This window comes from Rattus norvegicus, chromosome 7 (genome assembly GCF_036323735.1).
Source record: "Rattus norvegicus strain BN/NHsdMcwi chromosome 7, GRCr8, whole genome shotgun sequence".
NCBI lineage: Eukaryota > Metazoa > Chordata > Mammalia > Rodentia > Muridae > Rattus > Rattus norvegicus.
Genome location: NC_086025.1, coordinates 16,599,468 through 16,625,624, shown reverse-complemented (window position 1 = coordinate 16,625,624; position 26,157 = coordinate 16,599,468). Strand labels below are relative to the sequence as shown.

Genomic DNA, 26,157 nt, shown 5'->3' with positions numbered 1-26,157 from the left:
CTGCTCTGCCAATGGCTCTGCCAGACTACCCAGTGGTCTTGCACTCTTCCTTGGCTCCAGGAATGGAGGTGTAAGGAAAGTCTTTATATATGGGAACGACACGTTGATTACTGATTTTTGATCCTATCCCAAAAGATGGTCCTGATTTGGTTGGTACCCACTAGGGGTTGGACAAGCAAGCATCTCTGGTGGCAGGTTTAGGAAAGACACAGTTGAAAGAGACTACAATAACAAACCTCCGTGGGACAACCCAGAGGCACCAAATAAACTTTGGGGAGGTCTTCTGTCTCTCAACGCCTGCCAGCCATGCCATTCCTACCCCAGATCCTGGCGACCAGTCGGACATGTTGAGTTTCACAGTCCAGGGGCACGTAAAAGGATTGATTTCTGTGTGTGAAATGGGTTTGCTTCACTGAGGAAGCTCACCAGGAGCAGGAGGGGAAGTGACTGGGTTCCAAGTGAGGGGCTGGAGAGTAGGTGCAGGACTAAATCCAAGGCCCCATGACCTGCGGCCCCTCCAGGGTGTGCCAGCTTGCGGCCCCTCGGGATGCCTTCAGGTGACAGACAGCTGGCGGGGTGGGGTGGGGGCTGCGCCCTGCTAAGCTGGCCTAGCAGAGCAGTGACCACAATGCCAGCGCCGAAGCCTGGACAGGTCCCCGCGGCCTGTAGTGGGCAGTGCGAAGCTCAGGAGGCAATGGCTGCGGGTACTTGGCAGTGGGCCTGGGCGCCGTCAGAAGCCGCCCTGGGCCTCCACCCAGCCCTGAGGGGGGACTGACGGGCCTGAGCAGAGCCCGGAGCCCGGCGCGACGCGTATCTCCGTGTCCCCTGCGCCGCGGAGTGGGCGCACGTGTCCCTCTCACCCTGCTGCGAGCCCGCGCCGGAGCCGGGTCTAAGGGGACGCGGCGCAGGTTGGTGAAGGAGGGGCCTGAGGAGAGGAGGCGCTCAGCGGTGAGCGCGGTGCCTGAGGGGACAAGGCGCCAGGCTGTGAGCCTGGGGCCTGAAGGGACGTGGGGCTCATCGGTGAGCTCCGGGCAGGGCCTGAGGGGACGTGGTGCGCGGCGGTGGGCGCCGGCACGCGCGTTCTTTTTGGCGCCCGCAGCGGCGCCTGTGCGGGGCGTGTTTTCCTTCCCCAGGTGCCCGCAGCCCGGGGCGCCTCCGCCCAAGCTGACTGCTCTCTCTTCTCTCTCTCCGATCCCGGCAGGCCCCCAGAGGTGATTCTGCCTGCATGACGTCCCCCGTTACGGAGGCGAGCTCGCCGCATGCGCCACGTCAGGATCAAAAATAGAAAGAAAAAAAAAAAAAAAAAAAGAAGAAGAAAAGAAGAAGCGGAAGAAGCTGCCGAGGCGGCGGAGGCGGCAAGAAGGAGGGGCCTCGCGCAGCGATGGAGGAGGCAGCGGGGACGTGGGGACGCGACTTTGTGTAGGCGGGTCGTGGGGCGCCCATGGCGGAGTGTGGCCCGGGCGCCACAGGTGGGGCCCTGCCCACCTCCCCCGGCCGGGCCCTCAGCGCCAATGGCGCCCTGATAGCGGGAGCCCGAGAAGGCGCGGTAGCGCCAAGGGCGGTCGCCTTAGCCAAGGTCTGGCGCGCTATGACAGCGGCGGGGTTTCCCACAGAGACTACAGACTCGCAGTGTCGGGGGACGAAGTCCGGGCCAGCCCTGCCAGGGAACCTCGAGGCATGGTGCTCTGGCCGACCCCTAGCCGGGTCGCTGGTCTGGTCCCCAGGGACAGCAAGCTGAGCGGCCTGTGAGCAGCAGCAGCGTCAAGGTAGGCAGGAGACTGGCTCACTTTCCCCGCTCTGGGGAAGTGGTGGCAGAAGGAGGCGATGCAAAGTGAGCCAGTTGCTTAGGGGAAAGGAGGGTTCAGGGATGTTTGGAGTGCTGAAGCAAGGATTGGAAAGCCCATGGCCTTGGGGAAAGAATGGAGAGGTGATCTGGAATGTGCATGAGAGCTGTGCTCTGACATCCTCAGAGGAACTTGGAGCTGTCACCTCTCTCCAGATTGACTTGGAATTAAATGGCCTTGTACCTGCCAGGGTAGGACAGGCTTTTGAGAGGTAGCTTATCCTGGTGGCACACTCCCTGTAAGGTTTCTATTTTGTGTTAAAGGACAGGGATCGTGTGAAAATATCTTCTTAAAACCGCAGGCAATGAACATATATTATTTAATAGATTTCTTCTGATCTACCTTGTAATTGACTGCCCCTTGCAAATGATTACTTGGAGAAAGGGAACATAAACACAGATTTCCTTTTTTAGCCTCAAAAGCTCTGAGAGATTACAGTTCTGCATATTTTAATTCTTTCCTACCTGCTATAAGCAGGCCTCCAGATCAGCAAGTTCCTTTGGGATGGTTTTGCTTGGTTTTGTTTGTTTTCCATGGTGCTGTTTAGAAAGCCATGACTTGTTTCATGAATTTTAAATTTCAAGAGGTGACACTCAGAGTTTATGGTGGTTTTCTTCAAATATTGCAGCTTAGTTGCAGTTGAAGTGGGAAAAGAAAGTTGATGAGCCAAGAAAAGTAGAGCCATGAGCCAGATCAACCATTTGGCTTCCTCAGATAGGGAGCAAGCATGGAATGTTGCTTTTTCAGAAACGAAGCGGGGTTTAGGATAGGTCAGTGAACAGTGTCTGGTGCTAACCTGTCCTTTTCGTGGCTGACAACCTTAGGAGACAGGTCAGAATGTGTCAACAGCACAGAGCTTGGCACTGGTGGTATTTGAACTCAGAAGTGCTCAGGAACTGTGAAAGTGTCTGTGTTATCATCCTGGAACCATCTAATGAAATAGACCACTTTGATGCTGTGTAAGAGGCTGTTGTGAAACTACATCTAGCCTTGTCATCCACTGCTTCAGTTTCTATGTGGACAGGGCACAGTTAAAGGGCTTAAAGATCAAGTACATTGCCTGTCTTTAAAGATCAAGTGTATCACTAACTTTTAAACCAAGAAGTGTAGTGTCTTTTTTTTGTTGTTGCTTGTGTAGTTTTTAGTGATGTATCTTTCCTCCTAGTACGTTGTTTGTTTCCATGAAAGTTGTTTTCAAGTATATATGATTATTGATTTACAGAGCTAGTCAATATTTCTGTTTTTATTGGTTAAATATTTGTGGTGAATTTGCATTGTGTTATCAGTAAAATGCTATGTGAAAGTTTTAGAGAATAGACCAGTTTGGGTAATTTTAACAACCTTTCCCCTCAAGCATTTTTGGTGACCTGTTTTCACATTTAAAAGTCTAGAATTTATTACCATTCAAAGCAGGATTAATAGGGAAGCCCAATGTACAGCGACGGTGTTGTTCCCTTTGACAGTTGTGGGAGCCAAGAAAGAAGTATGACTTGCCTATTTATGACTTACAAAATCAAGACTGAGTATCATTTCTGTAGAAGCACATGGAAAAAATGATGAATTTTTCAGAAATCACCAGTTGAGAAATGGTGGTGCTGCTTATATTGAATTCTGAGTTTCAGATATGTTTCATTTTTCTTTATTCCTTAATGAAGCTTTTTATCAACTTTTAATTCAACATTACACCCCTAGATGCACAGTGCTAGGATCATAGTAGGTGCTCAATAAATTACTTACCGCCGGGGCAGAGGAATGATAAGAAAGTATGTATTTTCTGTAAGTTTTGTTGGTCTCTGAAACAGTTGGTTTTAGGTTTACCAGTCATATCTTGGTATCTTGTTCCACATAAGACAACTTGACAGAATCCCCTTTCTGTCCATTATGTTCAACTTATTTTTGTCTTAACCATTCTTGAAAATCATGGAAGTAGTGTGGAAACTTGATTGTACCTGCAGTATAGCAAAAGAGGCCAGTCTAGATAGGTAAGCACTTATGTTTCTCCATGAACTGATGTCTTAAAACATCTAGATTTTAGGAATTTAGTGTTGTGTTTTCTAAAGATACATCATACAGCATAAAGATAACCTCGTAATAAAATAAAGGATCAAATTCCATAAAGCAATGATTACTGCCCAGCTATCATGGCCATATGAGTAGCAGAAATTGTATTTCACTTTTTAAAAGAAATAACAAAATTGCTTAAACTTAAGCGGAGCCCATGGGAAAAGGTCCCAGTGGTGTTTCTCTTTGGTTTTTGTGCTCTTTCTAGAGAATGGCTTTAAGGAGTCAGTGCAGCCAGGTAGTCATGAGCCGATTGGTAAGCAATGTGCTAGGGTCCCGTAGGCCAGTGAGCCTGGCTGAAGAGCAGATGCTAGCCAGTGAGCCTGGCTGAAGAGCAGAGGCTAGCCAGTGAGCCTGGTTGAAGAGCAGAGGCTAGCCAGTTAGCCCAGATTCTTTAAGGAATTATTGTGTTTCCTCTTTAAGGCCTTTTACTTGTTTACTTGTGTTGTCCTGTATTTCTTTCTTTTTTTTTTTTTTTTTTTTTGGTTCTTTTTTTCGGAGCTGGGGACCGAACCCAGGGCCTTGCGCTTCCTAGGTAAGCGCTCTACCGCTGAGCTAAATCCCCAGCCCCAATGTCTTGTATTTCTTTAAGGGAGTTTCTTATGTCTTTCTTAAAGTCCTCAGTCATCATAAAATGTAATTTTAAATCCAAATCTTGCTTTTTCGGTGTATTTGGATATCCAGTATTTGCTTTGCTGGGAGAACTGGGCTCTGGTGATGCCAAGGAGTATTGGTTTCTGTTGCTTAGGTTCATGTACTTGCCTCGCCATCAGGATGTCTCTGGTGTTCTCTTGTCTTACTGTCTCTGACAGCGGCTTGACTCTTCTGTAGGCCTGTGTGTCAGCACTCCTGTAGACTTGCTTTCTTTTAGCCGGATCTGTGAACATAAAGGTGCTCCTGAGTTTGTGAGACCTGAAAACCTGGTGGATTTCTTGGCACAGAAGAGTAGATCATACCTCTGCTCTCAGGTATGTAGGCACTCCTGGTGACTGGATTTTAGCTCTCCGCCCAGGCAGAAACTGGAAGGGTTCTGCCCCTGACTGCTCCTAGGTCCCTTTGCTCAGGGAGCATAGATGGTACTAGGCAATTTCCTCTTGGTTCAAGAATGTGGGCAGAGAGTATATCCAAATTACAAAATCAGGAATGAAAAGGGAGACCTGACAAAAGAATCTGAGGAAATTAAAAAAACTCATCAGATTCTACTACAAAAACCTATATTCAACAAAACTGGAAAATGTGGAGGAAATGGACAATTTTTCTAGACAGATACAAGGCACCACAGTTAAATCCAGAACAAATAAACCATCTAAACAACCCCATAACTCCTAAAGAAAAAGAAGCAGTTATTAAAAGTCTCCCATCCAAAAAGACCCACGACCAGATGGGTTTAGTGCAGAATTCTATCAGACCTTCATAGAAGACCTCATACCAATAGTGTCCAAACTATTCCACAAATTCGAAACAGAGGGAGCACTATCAAATTCCTTCTACAAAGCCATAATTACTCTTTTATCTAAACCACACAAAGATACAACAAAGATAGAGAACTTAAGACCAATTTCCTTTATGTATATTGATGCAAAGATACTCAATAAAATTCTTGCAAACCGAATCAAAGAACATGTCAAGAGGATCATCCATCAAGATCAAGTAGGCTTCATCACAGGGATGCAGGGATAGTTTTATATACAGAAATCCATCAACGAAATCCACCATATAAACAAACTCAAAGGAAAAACCACATGATTATTCTATTAGATGGTGAGAAATCGTTTGACAAAATTCAAAACCCTTTCATGAATAAAGTCCTGGAAAGATCAAGAATTCAAGCCCATATCTAAACATAGTAAAAGCAAATTATGGCAAACCAGTACCTAACATCAAACTAAATTGGGAGAAACTTGAAGCAATTCCACTAAAATCCAGGACTAGACAAGGCTGCCTACTGTCTCCCTACTTATTCAATACAGTACTTGAAGTCCTAACCAGAGAGCAATCAGAAAATGAAAGGAGGTCAAAGGGATACAAATTGGATGGGAAGAAGTCAAAATACTAATATTTGAACATGATATGGTAGTATACTTAAGTGACCCCAAGAGTTCCACCAGAGAACTACTTAACATGATCAACAACTTCAGCAAAGTGTCAGGGTATAAAATTAACTCAAACAATTCAGTAGCCTTCCTCTACTCAAAGGATAAACAGGCTGAGAAAGAAATTAGGGAAATGACACCCTTCACAATAGTCCCAAATAATGTAAAATATCTTGCTATTACTTTAACCAAGAAAATGAAAGATCTGTATGATGAGAACTTAAAGTTTCTGAAGAAAGAAATTGAAAAAGATCTCTGAAGATGGAAAGATCTCCCATGCTCATGGATTGGCAGGATGAATATGGTAAAAATGGCCATTTTGCCTAAAGCAATCTACAGATTCAGTGTCATCCCCATCAAAATTCCTATGCAATTCTTTAAAGAGGTAGAAAGAGCAATTTGCAGGTTCATTCGGAATAACATAAAACCCACGATAGCAAAAACTATACTCAACAATAAAAGAACTTCTGGGGGAATCACCATCCCTGCCTTCAAGCAGTATTACAGAGCAATAGTTTGTATGGTATTGGCACAAAGGCAGGCAGATCAGTGGAACAGAATTGAAGACCCAGAAATGAACCCACACACCTATGGTCATTTGATCTTTGACAAAGTAGCTAAAACCATCCAATGGAAGAAAGATAGAATTTTCAACAAATGGTGCTGGTTCGACTGGAGGTCAGCATGTAGAAGAATGCAAGTTGACCCATTCTTATCACCCTGTACAAAGCTTAAGTCCAAGTGGATCAAGGGCCTCCACATCAAACCAGATACACTCAAACTAATAGGAAAAAAAGTGGGGGAAGAGTCTCGAACACATGGACACTGGAGAAAATTTCCTGAACAAAAGACCAATGGCTTATGCTTTAAGATCAAGAATCGACAAATGGGACCTCATAAAACTGCAAAGCTTCTGTAAGGCAAAGGACACTGTCATAAGGACAAAATGGCAACCAACAGATTGGGAAAAAAATCTTCACCAATCCTGCATCTTATAGAAGGCTAATATCCAAAATATACACAGAACACAAGAAGTCAGACTCTAGAGAGCCAAATAACCCTATTAAAAAATAGAGTACATAGCTAAACGAAACATTCTCAGCTGAGGAATATCGAATGGCTGATAAGCACCTAAAGAAATGTTCCACATCCTTAGTAATCAAGGAAATGCAAATCATAACAACCCTGTGGTTCTACCTCACACCAGTCAGAATGGCTAAGATCAAAAACTCAGGTAACAACAGATGCTGGCGAGGATGTGGAGAAAGAGGAACACTCCTCCATTGTTGCTGGCATTGCAAACTGGTACAACCACTCTGGAAATCAGTCTGGAGGTTCCTCAAAAAATTGGACACTCTTCTACCTGAGCACCCAGCTATACCTCTCCTGGGCATGTACCCATAAGATGCTCCAACATACAATAAAGACACATACTCTGCTCTATTCATAGCAGCCTTATTTATAATAGTCAGAAGCTGGAAAGAACCCAGATGCCCTTCAACAGATGAATAGATTTGAAAAATGTTGTATGTCTACACAATGGAGTACTACTCAGCTATGAAAAACAATGACTACATGAAATTCATAGGCAAATGGAAAGAACTAGAAAATATCATCTTCAGTGAGGTAACCCAATCACAGAATAACACACATGGTATGCACTCATTGATAAGTGGATATTAGCCCAAAACCTCGAATTACCCAAGATGCAATCTACAGACATCAGGAAGCTCAAGAAGAAGGATGACCAAAATGTGGATGCTTCTACTCCTTAAAAGGGGGAACAAAAATATCCATAGGAGGGGATATGGAGGCCAAGTTTAAAACAGAGACTAAAGGAACGACCGTTCAGAGCCTGCTCAGCACATGCCCCCCCCATATATGTGTGTGTGTGTGTGTGTGTGTGTTTGTGTGTGTGTGTGTGTGTGTGTGTGTGTGTGTGTGTGTGTAAGTATGTATATCCACCAAAACTAGATAAGATTGATGAAGCTAAAAAGTGCTTGCTGGAAGGGTCCAGATATAGATCTCTCCTGAGAGATACATCAGGGTATGTCAAATAAAGAGGTCAGTGCTAGCAGCAAACCACTGAACTGAGAACAGGACCCCACTTGTGGAAATTAGAGGAAGGATTGAGAGAGCTGAAGGTGCTTGCAATTCCATAAGAACAACAATGCCAACCAACTAAACCAATAGCAAAAGACTATACATGGACTGACCCAGGGCTCCACCTGCATATGTAGGAGAGAATAGCCTTCTTGGGGCACCAGTGGAAGGGAAGCCCTTGGTGCTGACAAGGTTGGACCCTCAGTGCAGGGGAATGTCGGGGAGTTGTAAGGGGAGTGGTTTGGGAGACTGTCCATATCGGGGAGGGAGACAGGATGGGGGCTTATGGACTGGAAACCAGGTAAGAGAATAATATTTGAAATGTAAATAAAGAAATATATCTATGAAAAAAACTAAAATTAAAAAAACAAGATAAAAATTACTAAGAAGCAATCAAAAAAAGAAAATGTGAACAAAAAAAGAAATTTTAGGATTTGGAGAAAGATGAATGCCAGGTATATTATATAATATAACTATATTACCACGATCCACACTTTAATATACTTGAGAACAACTGCATCTGTTTTTGTTTTGTTTGTTTGTTTTTTAAATAGTTAATGGAAATACAGTCCCTTCCTGTCTGTGAGACTAGGGATCCAGATGTAGTGGAATTCATTATTTGTTGAGTCCCGAACCTTTGAGCCTGCTTCTAGCACAGCTTAAGGCAAGGAAACAGAGCAAGGTAATATCTAAGCCATTGACCAAACGATCTGGAGTAACAATTACAGGTGAAATTCTTCTTTGTAAATGAGAGGAGAGCTATAAAGGATACCTTTTAGATTTAAAACAAATGAAATGTACCCACCAAAAATCCAATAAAAAAGTTAAAATTAAAAAAAAAAAACTAGGAAATACAAAAGATTCGGGTGCAATTCCACAATCATGATGTGTTTCTTCTGTGATAGCATACAGGTTAACTTACTTCTCTATGACTGTTTTCTTATTTGAAAGTAAGTAATGGGGTCATCTATGGAGTGGTTGGTAAGAACAAAAGCTTTGCCTAACTTGAATAATAGGTCCCTCCAGAGCATGTGCTTAACAGTCTAGGTACAGAGAAATTTGCTGAGGGGACTAAAAACAAAACCAAACATAAAACAGGAACAACAATGATTTAACAAAATTCTGCATGCTGGAATTGAAGGCATGTTGCAACTTTAATCAGGTTTGTAGGTATTTCTAATAAACAAACAAAGAAATAAAAATCGTATTACACTTCTAGCAGTTGCATCCAAGAGAGAGAGAGCTGTGAGGTAGTGTGTGCTGCTACTTTCCACAGATACACCTGGGCCTCAGGCCTGCCCTCAGTGAGCTGGACCTAAAAGCAGCCTAGTTGAAATTCCTGCTGCCATGGCAGGATTCTGCAAGAACATTTTCCTTTGACAACAAGGGGCCTTTGTGGAGGAGACTTCTTGGTGGGTTCTCAAGGACTCTGCATGTCTTATTCTACAAAGAGAAGCCAAGCCAGGACTTTTAGCAAGGCCAGCCAGTTGTTTGGGGAAGTCTCTGGTCCTGTGGCAGAGGGTGAGGAATGGTTGAAAAAATGTCGGCTCTGCTGAGAGCAAAGGATAACCTTCTAGAACTATGACCTCCTAATTCAGGACATTCCACTCCCTGCCCATCCTCCTGATTCTTATGTTTGCTACGAGTAAAAGATCCTGGTGCAGCCCCAATATACTCATGCCTAGACTTGGAAATTCAGGAAGAATGATATTTGAGAAGTAATGGCTATGTGGTTACAATGTAGTAACACAGGGTCCAGGTTGACGTTTGCTTACTGATGTCCCATTTAATTGTCTTTTTATATTTGAGAAAGGGAGGATGTCCAACTTAATATATAAAAGAGACATAAAGTTATAATTTTATATATGCCCTGTAGTTGATCCCTACGATCCCAAGAAAAGGGAGTGATTATTTCAAAAAGTAGGATTATAGACCATTGATTTTGTGAAATACATAGATGTGTATATGGAAACAATGCCAGCTGTCTAGGACTGCACATTAAGCAAATATTACCAGGTTTTATATAGTCAAATGTATAGGAGAAAGCTATTGGCCTCTAGAAAACAGGGAAAACCTTGGGATTCAAAATTTATGTCACATGCGTTGTCTCAGGTGGTAGATTTATTTTTAAGAAAAATCTCCCTTATCCATGCTCCCTAGAGATTTGGGTGCTAACAAAAATCTCTTATCAATTCAGGGTTGTAACCAACTCTTCCCATTAAAAGAATTGATGACTTCCAATGAAGCAGAGAGAAATATCTAGCTTTGGAGTAGAGGTTGTCAAAGGGTTTTCCCTGAGTCACATGAGAGACTGCAGGGAAAGGCCCCTACGGAAACTGATCAATTTGCGGAGAGCTAGTTAGCAGGTAGGCCACAGAACCTCGCAGTAACATCATCAGTAAGCCTTTCCTAGGAAAATCTCTTGTCTCTAAGACAGCACTAGAATCTTCTGGGATGTCACCAGTGTTGTGGTGACACCAACTGCCTTTGGCATATTCCTTCAGTTCCCTTTGGGTTCACAAACAGGCATGTTTCGCCAGCTGCTCAGGCTAGTTCGAAAAGAGAGTAGAGATCAAGGAGAGACCAGAAAAAGGCAGAAGGATGCAGACCTCCTGTCTAGTAAAAAAGGAAGAATGAAATCGTTCTGGGGAAGGCTTGGTGAGTCCAGGGCAGAGTTGGGGAACATCCTTGAGGAGATAGGTTTGAGATGTTCCTTCCAGGAGTAGGCCTTGCAACAAAGAACCTTGGGATTTCTCAATGACAGACCAAGAGTCCAGAGTTCTGATGATTAGTTTGACAGAGAGCCAAGAATTGGCAAGCCTGCAGCTTTTTTTCTGGGAGCTTTGTAATTTCGAGTGCCAATACATGCCAGGAGGAGGCATGATGAGATTAACAATGTGACCATTCATGGTTGGGAGTTGAAGCACTTCATCCTCTAGATTACTGTAGGTTACATAAGTCTCTGATGATAAGAACAAGGAAGGATGCACCCCTAGTCATGAACTAAGATCTCAGACACTTTGGGTTTGAACACACTCATTAGAGATTGATGGTTCTAAGCATTAGGAACTCCAGGATTTACCTGTACCACATCTGATATGAGATGACAATGTCCCATGTCTGGATGTCTGAGGCAGCTTATGGCTTTCAGGGCAAGGGGTCCTCTAATAGTGAGTGTGACTTATGTATGGCAGTGAAGATTGGGAAGAAGGACATAGCTTAAGAGTCCAGTTTGAAGAAAGCTTTTCTGCTATTTCAGGGAATCATATAGTCTCCAGCCTTTCCATTTCCTCAACCTCCTTTCTGGGACTCAGAATGGTCTTTTCCTCCCCTGGGCCATCAAATATGCAATTTCACTTGTGTTTATCTATCTACAGGTTTCGGTAGGAAGGCATCATCCTGAAATGATATCAGTAAGCAAGAGAAGCGTCTAAAGAAATTGGAAGAACTAAAATTTGAAACCCAGAAGTGTAAATTCCAGAGGGATGTACTTTCTCAAATCCTGGACCTTTATATCTATGAAGATTGGGACTATAGGTAGTCATTATGCCCAGTTACCTGTTCACTGTCTTGTGCTCTCTCTGCTAACCCAAGATTTCTTTACATCAAGAGAGTTTTTCACTCCTCATCCTGGATTTCAAAGAGCCTTGGCAGGTGTGGCCTGTTGAGATAAGCTAGGTGCTGTGGGCTTAGGGTCAAGCTCTTTTGTACTTGAGCCTGAGGTGCTTGGAGTTGGATTGGTTCTGTCAACAGCTGGAAGGACCTGGTCACATTTGCTGCATCTAGGAGTGTGAATGAAATGCCTGCATGTCATCACTCTTTTACCCTGAATCTGTTCATTGTTCACTGATTCTAAGGCACCTCCCTGGATATAGTTGGCATTCTAATTGTACTTAAATATGGGTTGGTATACATGTATGTGAAAGTATTTGTGAGTGTTTTGCTCAGGATCAGGACATCTGGGGACCTTTGATGGGCTCTGAGGATTTGTTTGATGAACAGTTTATAGGTCATGATAGTGATGAGTCTGTGGAGGCCCACATTGATCAATAGAGCACTTTGCACCTTCTATTTACCTTGGTGGAAGATAGGACTCTCTGGAGGGAAGGAGATGTTATAAATCCTCTGCCCTGTCAAAAGTATTTATGCCCTCTGGGAATTCATGTAACGATAGGAAACAATGGTTGAGAATCCCTGCTTTCAAAACAAAAGAAATGTCATTGCCACTTTCTGTTGGACCTAAGGTTGTGGCACAAACTTGAGGAAACTTCTTACAGAACTAGTCAATGCCTTCATGCTCACCTGGCCAACTCTTGAAGGTCAGCTCCCTCCAATTGGTACCCTGGCTCTATTGTCCTGTACCCAGGATAATAAGTTTAATCAGCACCAATAGGACCCAGTTCAAAGGAGCAAGTCTGTGATATATACTGGCTTTAAGTAATATAATACAGAGAACAGTCTGATTTCACCTATTTTTTGCCCGATTTGAACTTTATTTATTTTTTTACTTTTCATTTTTTTAGCTATCTATGAATGGTTTATTGTGACCTAGAAACAGTCGCTTTGGAAACAAACCCTTGATACTTGTAATTCCCAAGCAGGCAGTTCTCAGGCTCTGCCCACTCCTATACAGAGAGTCTGCAGAGCCATATCTCCCCAGGTTCTTAAGGAGTTCTTATTTCAAAATAATTGTTTGCTGATTTGCATAGAAATATTTTCTATGGAAGAATCATGCTTGGGGTTTCACTGTTGTGTTTTTGCTCTGGTCTTAGAGATTACCACATGCTTCCCTCACCCCCATTCCTTAAATTTTAATTTTTTATTGGATATTTTTTATTTACATTTCATCTAATTCTGAGTTCATGAGCTCAGATGGTTATTTTTTCCATGGGCCATGCCCTACCACAGGCTGGATGTTGAATTGCCTATACTTCAATCTGAACGTGGGATGAGAATGATGGCTGTGCATTAAATGAACAACTCAATATGTGACGCCATGGAGAAGTACAAGGAGCTCATACAAGAGAACAATTCCTACAGTGAGTCACTGACAGAGATGAAACCCCAGCACTTGGCAGGGAATGCTTCTGTCCAGCTATGACTTTGAACAAAAGTCAGGGCTCTGGTTCTGCAGTGTCTAACTCTTAACAGGAAGCCTGCCTCGTGGCAAGGGTCTTGGATTTGTAACTCTTGGACTTAGTTGTTCTACATGTGAAGAGTGTAGAAAACCCTCCGATTGTTATTTTCACTCATTAAGGATTCTCTAGATAGAAAAGATTGGCACCATGGTGGGAATATCAATCAACTCTGAACCTCTAGGACTCTGACATGAGATTTAAAGATTTATGATCCATGAGAAACACATGGAAAGATTGTATAGCTACTGGGTCTTCTATCACCCTCAGAGGGGATTTGCCCTCTACCTGCAGGTGGTTTTAGCATACCATGGACATATAAGCTCCCATATGTACCATTTCTTCTTCCTTGATTTATATAAACACTCAGTGTCAGGATTTTCAGAAGTACTTTGATTCATATTGAATTTGGACTCTGGATTTGACTGCCTTTAATTGGTGCTGACTTGTATAGTGTGGCTCTACTCTGGGGATGTTGGAGGATGAGGACCCTTGAAGGGATGATTGTACTTGCAGGAGAGACAGGCAGATAGAAGCTGGCTGGTATTTACCATTTTTTGTTTATGGTTCAGCATCAGGCACTTCCAGCTCCTGCGTGAACGGACTCCATAGAAGAACAATATAAAGATTTTGCTGAATGAGAACAAAAAACTGATGGTGGAGCAGACTGTTCTGCCAGCATTCTGTGTGGAGGCAAAGAGGTTCTGTGAAGAGGCCGGAATGAACATCTGTGTCCCCAGAGCCAAGCAGTTGCAGGTAGGATTAGACTTCAAGGTCAGGTTGCCCTCATGTCTAACCATAAACATAGACAAACGAATGTAACTGTCCATTGACTTATCCATGTACTGACCTATGTCTCATCCAAGTGTTCATTTATGTGATCGTTTACAAGGCTTTCTGTTGGGGTAGCCTTTTTGAAGAAACTGCATATTTGGAAGGCAAATGCCCCTGCTATTCTAGAATCTGCAGTTTATTACGGGAGATAGGCTGACTACATCACAGCACTACATGCCTTTATGTGTGGAGGAGGGTGCTATGTGGGAGCCCCTCTTTAGACTAGCACAGAGCTTTGAGGGATGAGGCAAATGCCTGTAGTTCATTTGCTTTACAGGGATCTTGTGAGATTCCAGGAAGTAAGTAGTTTGCAAGGAGGAGAGCCTGGTGGAAATGCCAAATAAATGGTTCTCATTGTAATCTTTTGGTGCCTTTTGTTCTTTCTATCCCCTTTTCCCTATATATGAAGATGGTCTCTTCATGCTTCATACATCTTGGGTACCTGACAGAACCTGAGTAGCAGCATGTCAGTCCTATTTTGTTTAAGTGCTGCTGGACATTTCATATCTGCATCTTATACTCTGAAGTTGGTTAGAAGAGCAGGGATGTGGAAAGGGTTTCAAAAGGTGAGGATAGGCATGAGAGATTTGAGACTTCAAGAACAAAGTTCTCCATATATACCCCACATTCTGACCAAGAAGAGTGCTATCTAGGCCTTTTTATTCCTCTAGGGAAAATTAGCTGAGTTAGTGATTCTCTCTTAAAATACCTGCTTTGAATAATCTATATTATGATCTTCCTCCAGCATGATGGAATCTTCATTGTTTTCTGCCGACTTATGGTTTTTCGTGTGTGTGTGTGTGTGTGTGTGTGTGTGTGTGTGTGTGTGTGTGTGTGTGTGTGTGTATGCATTGCTGTGGTGACCTGTAATTTGTGGGTATTCAGGGAGGCCAGTTAATGACATACAATTTTGTCCAGTCATTCTCTAACTTAGTCCTTTGAGCCTAGGTCTCTCAACAAACCTAAATCTTCCTGTTTTGTGCTGGTCAGCAGTCTTTGCATCACCTGTCCAGTTCCAGGTGTTGCCACCTCTGTTATTTGTCTCAACACATTCTGAATAACTAAACCATTCAGCTATTTTAAAAGTAAGGATTAGATTTTGTCACTTTACCTTAATAGAGGTATCCCCCTGGAAGATTCTGGTCTGTCTTATTGCCTTAACCATGATCGTGCATGGAATCCTATAGTGCATCCCTCTGCTGACATTGCTTTGCTGACTATATCATGGGCATGGCATTCTTCAGGATACATTCCCTCTCAGTGTTGTACAGGGTGCAGCATTTCAGCAAAGTCACTGTAGCCTTTTCTTTTGCCTCCTTCTGACTGATGTTGAGGTTGTTTTAATATCACATGAATTATAATGTGATGAAAAGTTCCTGGGTACTGACCATGAGTCACTGTCTTCTTCTGATGCTTCCAAGGTCTTCTATGAGGGAAGCAGGGTAGTTTTAGTGAGGGGCCTATGATGAGTCAACATGGAGCTTGCTGGAGGCTTTTCTTCTGTCTTGGGAATTTGGTGATGTGTTGTTTAGTTTATCTGTGCAGAGTTTGTAACTTACTTGTAGGTCCAGCAAGTATCTGCATAGCAAGATTTCCTGAAGTGGAAATGAGTACAGGCCAGGGCAGCACAGCCTGCTTGACTGTAAGAGACTTGTACATAACATAGCTCCCACTAATTCTTCATTCAACAGAAAACCTGCTGGATAAAAGGTATGTTTTCCTTAGTGTGTGTGTGTTTGTGTGTGTGTGTGTGTGTGTGTGTGTGTGTGTGTGTGTGTGTGTGAATGTGTGTGTGTGCATGTGTGTGTATTTGTGTTTTAGTTTGTGCAAAAATATAACTGTGTTGCCTATTTCCAAGTTTACTGAGAAAACCACTCTGAGAGTTCACTTTGCGTCATGAAACATCAAATACAGCAGCCCAATCATTTTGGCCTCTCCTCCTAGCTCTGTACAGCAAAAGGACACAAAAGCACTTGTAAAGTTCAATTTTAACGGTATTAGGGGCAAACCTACCAATCTGCATTGAAATCCTTTGGAGCACATTAAAGGAATGGAGTACATGGAGGTAAGGGGGAGGCTTCTCTATAAAATCCATGAGTTTATATTCCTTCTTTGTCCTTTGTGAATTGTGAAAGCCCACTGAAAGGTTATGTCACTCACTGTGTCTTCTCCAAGCTTGTTTTCCACATTGCCTGCTCCCATTTCTTTCCAGCTACCTTAGCACAGTACAACTTCACCTTGGAGTCTGGCTTGGATTGTATTCACTGAGAAATTGAGTTGCATGGAGTTGTATTGGCATCCAGCAGAAGTTCCATAGCTGTGCTGTGGTGCAAGAACAGGGCAGGTTCAGGAGCGGCTTTAGATGCACAAATAACCTAAAGCATCCCCTGTGTTATCTGTGTAGCATTCTGCAAGGGCTGTTAGTCAACATCATTTTCTCTGAGTTAAAGTCAGCCTCAGTGGGGGATAGGAGGAATGAGGATCTTAAGACAGGTCTGGTAGTGTAAGAACAGGTAGGCCTATGAGAAGCCATGTACAGAAATTGGAACAGAAGTTTTAGTTGACCCAAAGATTACAGAACAAGGAGTAGGTGTCAACAGAGCAACTAGGGCTCATCAGTGCTGTGGTAGTCCCCGAGCAGCCCTGAAGGAGAATCTGTCCAGACGTCCATCAGCTAAGGGAGTGAAAATGTACTATACGGTGGGGCCATTCCATGGATTATGACTCAGTGTAAGATAGTCCATGCAAGCATTTACTTACTTACTCAAAATATCTGTGACACAATCACATTATGGGGAGAAAAACTGTTCATTTGTATCCTGGGTATGGAGATTTCCTATGATTCTGTTCCAATAGCCTTGGGCACGAAGTCATTCAAGTTAAGGTAAAGAGAGCTGCTATTAGAAGAAGCTGCACACTTTGGGGGCAAGCCTGAAACAGTGGCCAAGAACAGAGTCTAATCCACCACCAACATATGATCCTTTGCTGGGAAACAAGCCTGATCTACACAGCCTTGGGAACGAGCTAAGCCAGATTGGGGAATAAGGCAAGAACCATGATTCTATGTTGGTTTATGGGAGGACAGCACAACACTGACTGAGTTGTTTATAGGCTATAGGCTATGCCTGCTATGTACATATCCCACTCAACATTTGTTTTTATGCCTTCAGAGAATCCTGGGGGGTCTTTATATTAAGGATTACCTCAGAAAGTAAACACTTGACTGCAATGTACTATGCTTATATTGTGTGAACACACATGTGTTGTGTGTTTGGGAGTGTGTATTAGTGTTTCTGTGTGTCTGTGTGTGTTTGTATGTGCACACAGGTATGCATGCCTCCACTGACATTACACTCATCTAATGACCAGAATAAGGAAGGATTAGAGGAAACAATGCAGGACACTCTGAAGCAGAGAGAACTGATCACCCAGGAAAGTGACTTGGGAGAAACAGTGTAGAAGAATTGTGACATCTTTGAGATCAGGTAGGAACATAGGCTGGCAGAAGCCAGTTGGGTTTCCTGTCCTATATAACTATCCTTTGTGGGTGACTGACCACCTACATGGTTTCAGCCTCAGTCAGCTAAAGAACTACTCAGAGTATTATTCTGGTACAGTTTATATGGATTTTGTCCATGATGCAATATATGTGATCTTCAAGATTTCTTGGTATTTTCTACTTCTTCTTTCTCTTACCTCTGTGGTAAACTCTGAGAACATTTTCTTTTCTGTTCTCTCACAAATTGCCTTACAATGACTATACACATACAGGGGTTCTGTTCTGTTTGTACACCACCATCACCTTTAATGCTCAGTGTGTACACTGGGAAGATTTACACGGAGCCCATTCTCAGTGATTACAGGATGTATGCAGTGCCCATGGTTTTGATGTGAGATGGTTTCTCTGTGTATTTACAGATACAGTGGTTACAAATGGAACCTAGGCAGGTTCCTTCCTGCAAAAATAATCTGAACCTTCACTTCAATTCTGAGCAGGTTCTCCATAAGACATCCACATGGTATTCTAGGTTGCTCATATCTCTCTTGAACTCAGATTCAGACATAGCCACAATGTTGTTATTCAATATAATATACCTGGACCAGTGACAAAATATGCTCATTTTTCTTTTGATTCCAGTACTGTGCATAGTCCACAGTTCGATTTCTAGCTGTTTTTAAAAGCTGATATATAAATCGAAGCCCATTTACTCTATGACACTTGGGGATGCAGGAAATGACCTCAGTTGACAGGTAATGCTGGATTGTCCAACCGAATAGAGCTGACGTAAGAGGGAGAGCTGAATCAACAAACCCTCACTAATCCTTTTTTCCCTTGCTCTGCTAGGTCTAAAATTCTCCAGCGAAACTCGAACATGGCATAGACCAGAACAAGATCTCCCTTGGAGAGCAGTGCCACAGGAGGAGTCTAAGTGTGCACAACAAATACACCACTATTACATCGCATCCTTAATATCCATAGCAGTTGTGGGCTGCATTTTCCTACTTTAGTTTGATTTCTTTGGATTGAATAGGCCATACTTTCATCTCGGCTCTCCCGAGCAAGCGTGCACATTTGGAAGGACTCAGAGAAGAGCTGATGCACATCAATCGAGAACTGCTGAGCATCCAGGAAGAGTGTGCACATGTACATTTGTACTTGTCCTGAAGGGTCACCCAGAAGAGTTTCATGGAGATCAGTCCACAACATTGGAAAAACTTTGAGTCAAAGACTGTCATATGTTTTATACTCAGTATTGGATGGCTTTGTCCTTCATACCCTCACTCCAACAAGGCAGACCTACTTACATTCCCCTTGAAAAGATTATTACCATCAGTAACTGCTTGTCTACTGTGTTTCCAAGGCAAGTCATTGGCTATAAGTCAATTCTGCAAACGAGCATCAAAAGAATGCTTAGGACAATTCCTCTGTTTACATTTTGGTTTGACTTTTGATTACTTTGGTTATTTGGTTTTCCTTATATTCATTTGAAGTTTTGCTATTTATTCATTGTTGTTTTGTTCATTCATTTGATTTGCTATTTTGATAAGGATACAAACTGTATATATTGACTACCTGCATCTGGATACTATTGATGTATTCTGGTGAATAAAAGAGTGATCTCAAACTCTCAACTCTTAAGAACCTTCTTTATTGAGGTGTGGTTTCACCATCTGATGTCCCACGGCTATCAGGCAGGGATGGATCTCTGCATTCTCATGGGGACTGGGCATCATAATTACTTCCCAGTTAGACTGAGATACAAAGGCAATTATACTTTCACTTTAGACTGTGTTTCCAACTCTGTGAATTCCAAGTTCATCATGCAAAAATTACCCAATGTATATACTTGTTTTTAAATATTTAGTTACCACTAAATTATACTCTTCTGTGGATGAGAATGTTAAACAAATTAATGGGATAAACATCAAATTTTCTATAATATCTCCCAGGAAATATAAACATTGTATAAGGGAGATGAAAGCAATCAGGAAACCTGCACCAAAATCCCGTGGTGGAGAGTGCTGAACACCCAGAAATGCGGACAATCCTGAGATCACAGGACACACCGCCCCTTCCGCCCAACTCTTCCCACATCCCTGGCCCAAGAGTAAACTGCATAGTGCCTCTGGATATAGGAATGTAGGAGCAGTCAGTGGCAGGAACCTGCTTGGTCCAGCATGGGCCCAGAACTGAATCGGGCCCAGAGCATATTTGAAGAAAACCAGAGGCATACAATTCTGTGTCTCCTGATTGTGGCATTTTTCAAATTTAAGCTCTAAATGCCATGTTGTTGTTGTTCTTTTTTTTAATTGGATATTTTTCATTTCCATTCCAAATGTTATTCACTTTCCTGGTTTCCCAGAAATAAGCTCCAATGCCACCCGTCCCATTCTTCTATAATGGTATTCCGTTCCCCATCCACCCACTTTCCCAACTCTCTGGCATTCCCCAAACTGAGGGTCCAGCCTTGACAAGACCCAGGGCTTCTCCTTCCATTCGTGTGCAAGGAGACCATCCTCTGCTTCATATGCAGTTGAAGCCATGGGACGGTCCATGTATAGTCATTGGGTAGTGGTTTAGTCTCTGGGAGTTCTGCTTGGCTGGCATTGTTGTTTTGATGGGGTTGCAAGTCCCTTCAGCTCTTTCAATCTTTCTGTAATTCCTCCAACTTGGATCCAGTTCTCAGTTCAATGGTTTGCTGCTAGCATTTGCCTCTTTATTTGACATGCTCTGGCTGTGCCTCTCAGGAGACATCTATATCCGGTTTCTGTCAGCCTGCACTTCTTAGCTTCATCCATCTTATCTAGCTTGGAGGCTGTATATGTATGGGCCAAATATGGGGTAGACTCTGAATGACCATTCCTTCAGGCTCTGTTCTAAAGAATAGAATACCTCTCCTATGGTTAATCTTCCCCTTTTAAAGAAGGAGTGAAGCATCAGAATTTTGGTTATCCATGAGTTTCATGTGGTCTGTGCATCTTGGGTAATTTGAGCATTTGGGCTAATATCCACTTATCAATGAGTACATGTCATGTGAGTTTTTCCATGATTGGGTTACCTCACTCAGGATGATATTTTCTACTTCATTCCATTTGTCTATGAATTTCATGAAGTCAATGTTTTTGATAGCTCAGTAGTACTCCATTGTGTAGATGTACCACATTTTCTGTATCCATTCCTCTGTTGAAGGGTATCTGGGATCTTTCCAGCTTCTGGCTATTATAAATAAGGCTGCTATGTCCCTAGTGGAGTATGTGCCTTGTTGTATGTTGGAGCATCTTTTGGGTATATGCCCAAGTGTGGTATAGCTGGGTCCTCAGGTAGTACAATGTCTAATTTTCTGAGGAACCTCCAGACTGATTTCCAGAATGTTTGTACCAGTCTGCAGTCCCACCAACAATGGAGGAGATTCCTCTTGCTCCACATCCTTGCCAGCATTTGCTGTCACCTGAGATCTTGAACTTAGCCATTCTGATGGGTGTGAGGTGGGATCTCAGGGTTGTTTTGATTTGCATTTCCCTGATGACTAAGGATGTAGAGCATTTCTTTAGTTACTTCTTAGCCATTCCATACTCCTGAGCTGAGAATTCTTTGTTTACCTCTGTATCCCATTTTTTAATAGGGTTATTAGGCTCTCTGGAGTCTAACTTCTAGAGTTCTTTGCAACTTTGGATATTAGCCCTCTGTCAGATGTAGGATCGGTAATGATCTTTTCCCAATCTGTTGGTTGCCAATTTGTCCTTATGACAGTGTCCTTTGTCTTACAGAAGCTTAGCAGTTTTACCAGGTCTCATTTATCGATTCTTGATGTTAGAGCATAAGCCATTGGTGTTTTGTTCAGGACATTTTCATCACTGCCCATGTGATTGAGACTCTTCCCCACTTTTTTGTTTCTTCTATTACTATGAGTGTATCTGGATTGATGTATAGATCTTGATCCACCTGTACTTAAACTTTGTACAGGAGGATAAGAATGGATTGATTTGCATTCTTCCACATCCTGTCCCCCAGTTGAACCAGCACCATTTGTTGAAAATGCTATTTTTTTCCATTGGATGATTTTAGCTCCTTTTTCAAAAATCAAGTGACCACAGATGTGTTGGTTCATTTCTGGTTCCTCAATTCTATTCCACTGGTCTACCTGCCTGTCTCTGTATCAGTATAATACAGGCTTTGTCACTATGGCTGTGTAATACTGCTTGAGGTCAGGGAATGCTCATTCCCCCAGAAATTCTTTTATTGTTGCAGGTAGTTTTTGCTAGGTTTCACTATCCTGGCTTTTTTGTTGTTCCAAATGAATTTGCAAATTGCTCTTTCTATCTCTATAAAGAATTGAGTAGGAATTTTAATGGGGATGGCATTGAATCTGTAGATTCCTTTTGGCAAAATGGCCATTTTTACTATATTCATCCTGCCAATCAATGAGCATGGGAGATCTTTCCATCTGCTGAGATTTTCTTCAGTTTCTTTCTTCAGAGACTTGAAGTCCTTGTCATACAGTTCTTTCACTTGCTTTGTTAAAGTCACACCAAGATATTTTATATTAGTTGGAACTACTGTGAGGGGTGTCATTTTCCTAATTTGTCTCTCAGCCTGTTTATCCTTTGATAGCAGAAGGCTACAGATTTGTTTGAGTTAAATTTATAAGCCGACACTTTGCCGAAGTTGTTGATCAGGTTAAGTAGTTCTCCGGTGGAACCTTTGGGATCACTTAAGTATACTATCATATCATCTTCAAATATTGACATTTTGATTTCTTCCCTTTGAGCTCCTTTCACTGTCTGACTGCTCTGGCTAGAATTTTGAGTACTATATTGAATAAGTAGGGAGACAGTGGGCAACCTTGTCTACTCCCTGATTTTAGTGGGATTGCTTCACGTTTCTCTCCATTTAGTTTGATGTTAGTTACTGGTTTGCTGCATAGTGTTTAGATATGGACCGTGAATTCCTGATCTTTCCAGGATTTTTATCATAAAGGGGTGTTGAATTTTGTCAAATGCTTTCTCAACATCTAGTGAAGTGATCATGTGGTTCTTATCTTTGTGTTTGTTTATATAATGGATTAACATTGATGGATTTCTGTATATTTAACCATCCCTGCGTCCCTGGGATGAAGCCTACTTGATCATGATGGATGATCATTTTGATGTGCTCTTCGATTTGGTTTGCAAGAATTTTATTGAGTATTTTTGCATGAGTATTCATAAGGAAAATTGGTCCTAAGTTCTCTTTCTTTGTTGGGTCTTTGTGTGGTTTAAGTATAAGAGTAATTGTGGCTTCACAGGAGGAATTTGGTAGTGCTCCATCTGTTTCTATTTTGTGAAATAATTTGGACAGTATCGGTATGAGGACTTCTGTGAAGGTCTGATAGAATTCTGCACTAAACCCTGAACTGCTTTTGGATGGGAGACTTCTAATAACTGCTTCTATTTCTTTAGGAGTTATGGGGTTGTTTAGATTTTTTTTGTTGTTCCTGATTTAACTTTGGTACCTGGTATCTGTCTAGAAAATTGTCCGTTTCCTCCACATTTTCTAGTTTTGTTGAATATAGGCCTTTTTAGTAGGATCTGATGATTTTTTTTTAATTCCCTCAGACTCTGTTGTTATATCTCCTTTTCCATACCTGATTTTGTTAATTTGGATAAATGCTCTGTGATCTCTGGTTAGTCTGGCTACACGTTTATTTATTTTGTTGATTTTCTCAAAGAACCAGCTAATGGTTCTGTTGATTCGTTATATAGTCCTTTTCGTTTCAACTTGGTTGTTTTCAGCCGTGAGTTTTATTATTTCCTGCCTTCTACTCCTCTTGGGTTCATTTATTTCTTTTTGTTCTAGAATCTATAGATGTGCTCTCAAGCTGCTGACGTATGCTCTCTCCCATTTCTCTTTGCAGGCACTCAGAGCTATGAGTTTTCGTCTTAGCACTGCTTTCTTTGTGCCCCATAAGTTTGGGTATGTTGTATCTTCATTTTCATTTAATTTCTTTCTTTATTCCTTCCTTGACCAAGTTGTCATCGAGTAGAGGGTTGTTCAACTTCCATGTATATGTCGGATTTCTGTCGTTCTTGTCGTTATTGAAGACCAGCCTTAGTCGGTGGTGGTCTGATAGGATGCATGGGACTATTTCTACCTTCTTATATCTTTTGAGGCCTGTTTTATGACCAATTATGTGGTCAATTTTGGAGAAGGTATCATGCGGTGCTGAGAAAAATGTATATCCTTTTGCTTTTAGGGTGGAATATTCTATAAATATCTGTTAAATCCATTGGTTCATAACTTCTGTTACTTTCTCTATGTCTCTGTTTAATATCTATTTTCACAATCTGTCCATTGATGAGAGTTGGGTGTTGAAATCTCCTACCATTATTGTGTGAGGTGAAATGTGTGCTTTGAGCTTTAGTAAGGTTTCTTTTATGAATGTAGGTGCCCTTGTATTTGGAGCATAGATATTTAGGATTGAGAGTTCATCTTGGTGGATTTTTCCTTTGATGAATATGAGGTGTTACCTTTTTAATGACTTTTGATTGGAAGTAAATTTTATTTGATCTTAGAATGGCAACCCCAGCTTGTTTCTTCAGGCCATTTGCTTGGAAAGTTGTTTCCAGCCATTTACACTGAGGTAGCGTCTGTCTTTGTCTCTGAAGTGTGTTTCCTGTATGCAGCAGAATGCTGGGTCCTTTTTATATATCCAGTCTGTATGTCTATGTCTTTTTATTGGGGAATTGAGTCCGTTGATGTTCAGAGATATTAAGGAATAGTGATTGTCGCTTCCTGTTGTTTTCATTGTTAGAGGTGGAATTATGGTTGTGTGTCTCTCTTTTGGTTTCATTGCAAGGAGTTTATATTCTTCCTTTCTCTATGGCATAGTTTCTCTCCTTGTGTTGGAGTTTTCCATCTATTATCCTTCATAGGTCTGGACTTGTAGAAAGATATTGTGTAAATTTGGTTTTGTCATGGAATATCTTGCTTTCTCCCTCTATGTTAATTGAGAGTTTTGCTGGGTATAGTAGGCTAGGCTCGCATTTTTATTCTGTCAGGGTCTGTATGACATCTGTCCGGGATCTTCTGACTTTCATAGTCTCTGGTAAGAAGTCTGGTGTAATTCTGATAGTTCTGCATTTATATGTCACTTGCCCTTTTCGCCTTACTGTTTTTAATATCATTTCTTCTTTTGTGTATTTGGTGTTTTAACTATTATGTGACTGGAGGAATTTCTCTTCTAGTCCAATCTATTTCGAGTTCTGTATGCTTCTTATACCATTGTGGGCATCTCTTTCTTTAGGTTAGGGAAGTTTTCTTCTATAATTCTCTTGAATATATTTACTGGCCCTTTACGTTGGGATTCTTCACTCTCTTTTCTACCTATTATCCTTAGGTTTGATCTTCTCACTGTTTCCTGGACTTCCTGGATGTTTTAGGCTAGGAGCTTTTGCGTTTTTACATTATCTTTGATGGTTGTGTCGATGTTTTCTATGGTGATTTTTGTATCTATGGCTCCTTGTCTCTTCCTTGGATTTACTGTATCCAGGGTTGTCTCCCTTTGTGTTTTCTTTATTGTTTCTGGATGGTTTTGGTCAATTCCTTCACCTGTTTGGTTGTGTTTTCCTGTAATTCTTTCAGGCGTTTTTGTGTTTCATCTGTAAGGGCTTCTACTTGTTTACTTGTGTTGTCCTGCATTTCTTTAAGGGAGCTATTCATGTCCTTCTTAAAGTCCTCCATCTATAGCATAAAGTGTGATTTTTAAATCAAGTCTTGTTTTTCCAGTGTGTTTGGCTATTCAGTATTTTATTTGGTGGGAGAACTAGGCTCTGATGATGGCAAGTAGTCTTGGTTTCTGTTGCTTAGGTTCCTGTGCTTGCCTCTAGCTGTTGGGTTATCTCTGGTGTTTGCTTGAATTGTTGTTTCTGAGAGTGGCTTCACCCTCCTGTAGGCCTCTGTGTCTGCACTCCCAACGAACTGTTTTCCTGTTTTCTTTCAGCCTTTTCTGAGAACAGGTGCTCTGATCTCCTGTGTGTGGGCAATCCTAGTGACTCTCTTACATCTCTAGGCGGGGGCAGGAATCACAAGAATTCTGCCTCTGATTTCTCCTTGGTCCTTGCACCCAGGGGGCACAGTTGGCACTAGGCGATTCTCTCTTGGGCAGAGGGAATGTTGGAATGTTGTCATCACTGATTTCTCAGGAGTCTCCACACTTCTCAGGGTCCAGCTCTCTCTCCCATGGGATTTAGCTGCAGGGAACTCTGCTTCTTAGTATTAAAAACAAAGCAAAACAAAACCACAAAGATGTGGGTTTATTGTGCACATTAGCAGGTCCAAACAGGAAAACTCACAAAAGTATATATACCATTTACAATAGCAACTCCCAATATAAAGAATTTGAAAAACCATGCCTGCTCCAAGTTGGCTGACATAGGACAATATAACATTGCCTCCTTCAAGCCTTTACCTTTGCCACCATTTAACAGTGGCAACTAAGAAGTCGCAAAATTTAATAGTTGAAATACATAGTGATTATTCTGCACAGTGTCCCTGCCACCCACCTTGACTTACAGAACCCCTTCAGGATTTCTTGCCCATTAATTAAG

The 26,157-nt window shown here is 42.0% G+C and overlaps 2 long non-coding RNA genes across 15 annotated transcripts in view; one reads left to right on the top strand and one right to left on the bottom strand.

Moving 5' to 3' along the window:
- Positions 1–171: 171 nt before the first annotated feature.
- LOC103692795 (uncharacterized) lies at positions 172–19,203 on the top strand. 14 transcript variants are annotated; one of them, XR_010053629.1, is made up of 9 exons: positions 587–908; positions 1,202–1,766; positions 11,479–11,638; positions 13,010–13,140; positions 13,809–13,992; positions 15,636–15,780; positions 16,927–17,555; positions 18,209–18,321; positions 18,416–19,203. It is a non-coding gene; the product is annotated as an uncharacterized LOC103692795 (long non-coding RNA). The 14 variants fall into 14 exon arrangements; XR_010053631.1 differs by having other exon boundaries at positions 588–908; positions 17,440–17,555; XR_010053626.1 differs by lacking the exons at positions 587–908; positions 18,209–18,321 and adding an exon at positions 172–557.
- Positions 4,565–26,157, bottom strand: part of LOC134479840 (uncharacterized) — a 61,901-nt gene continuing 40,308 nt past the window's right edge. Inside the window, exon 2 of the long non-coding RNA XR_010053636.1 lies at positions 4,565–4,782. This is a non-coding gene — a long non-coding RNA (uncharacterized LOC134479840). The remainder of the gene's footprint in view (positions 4,783–26,157) is intronic.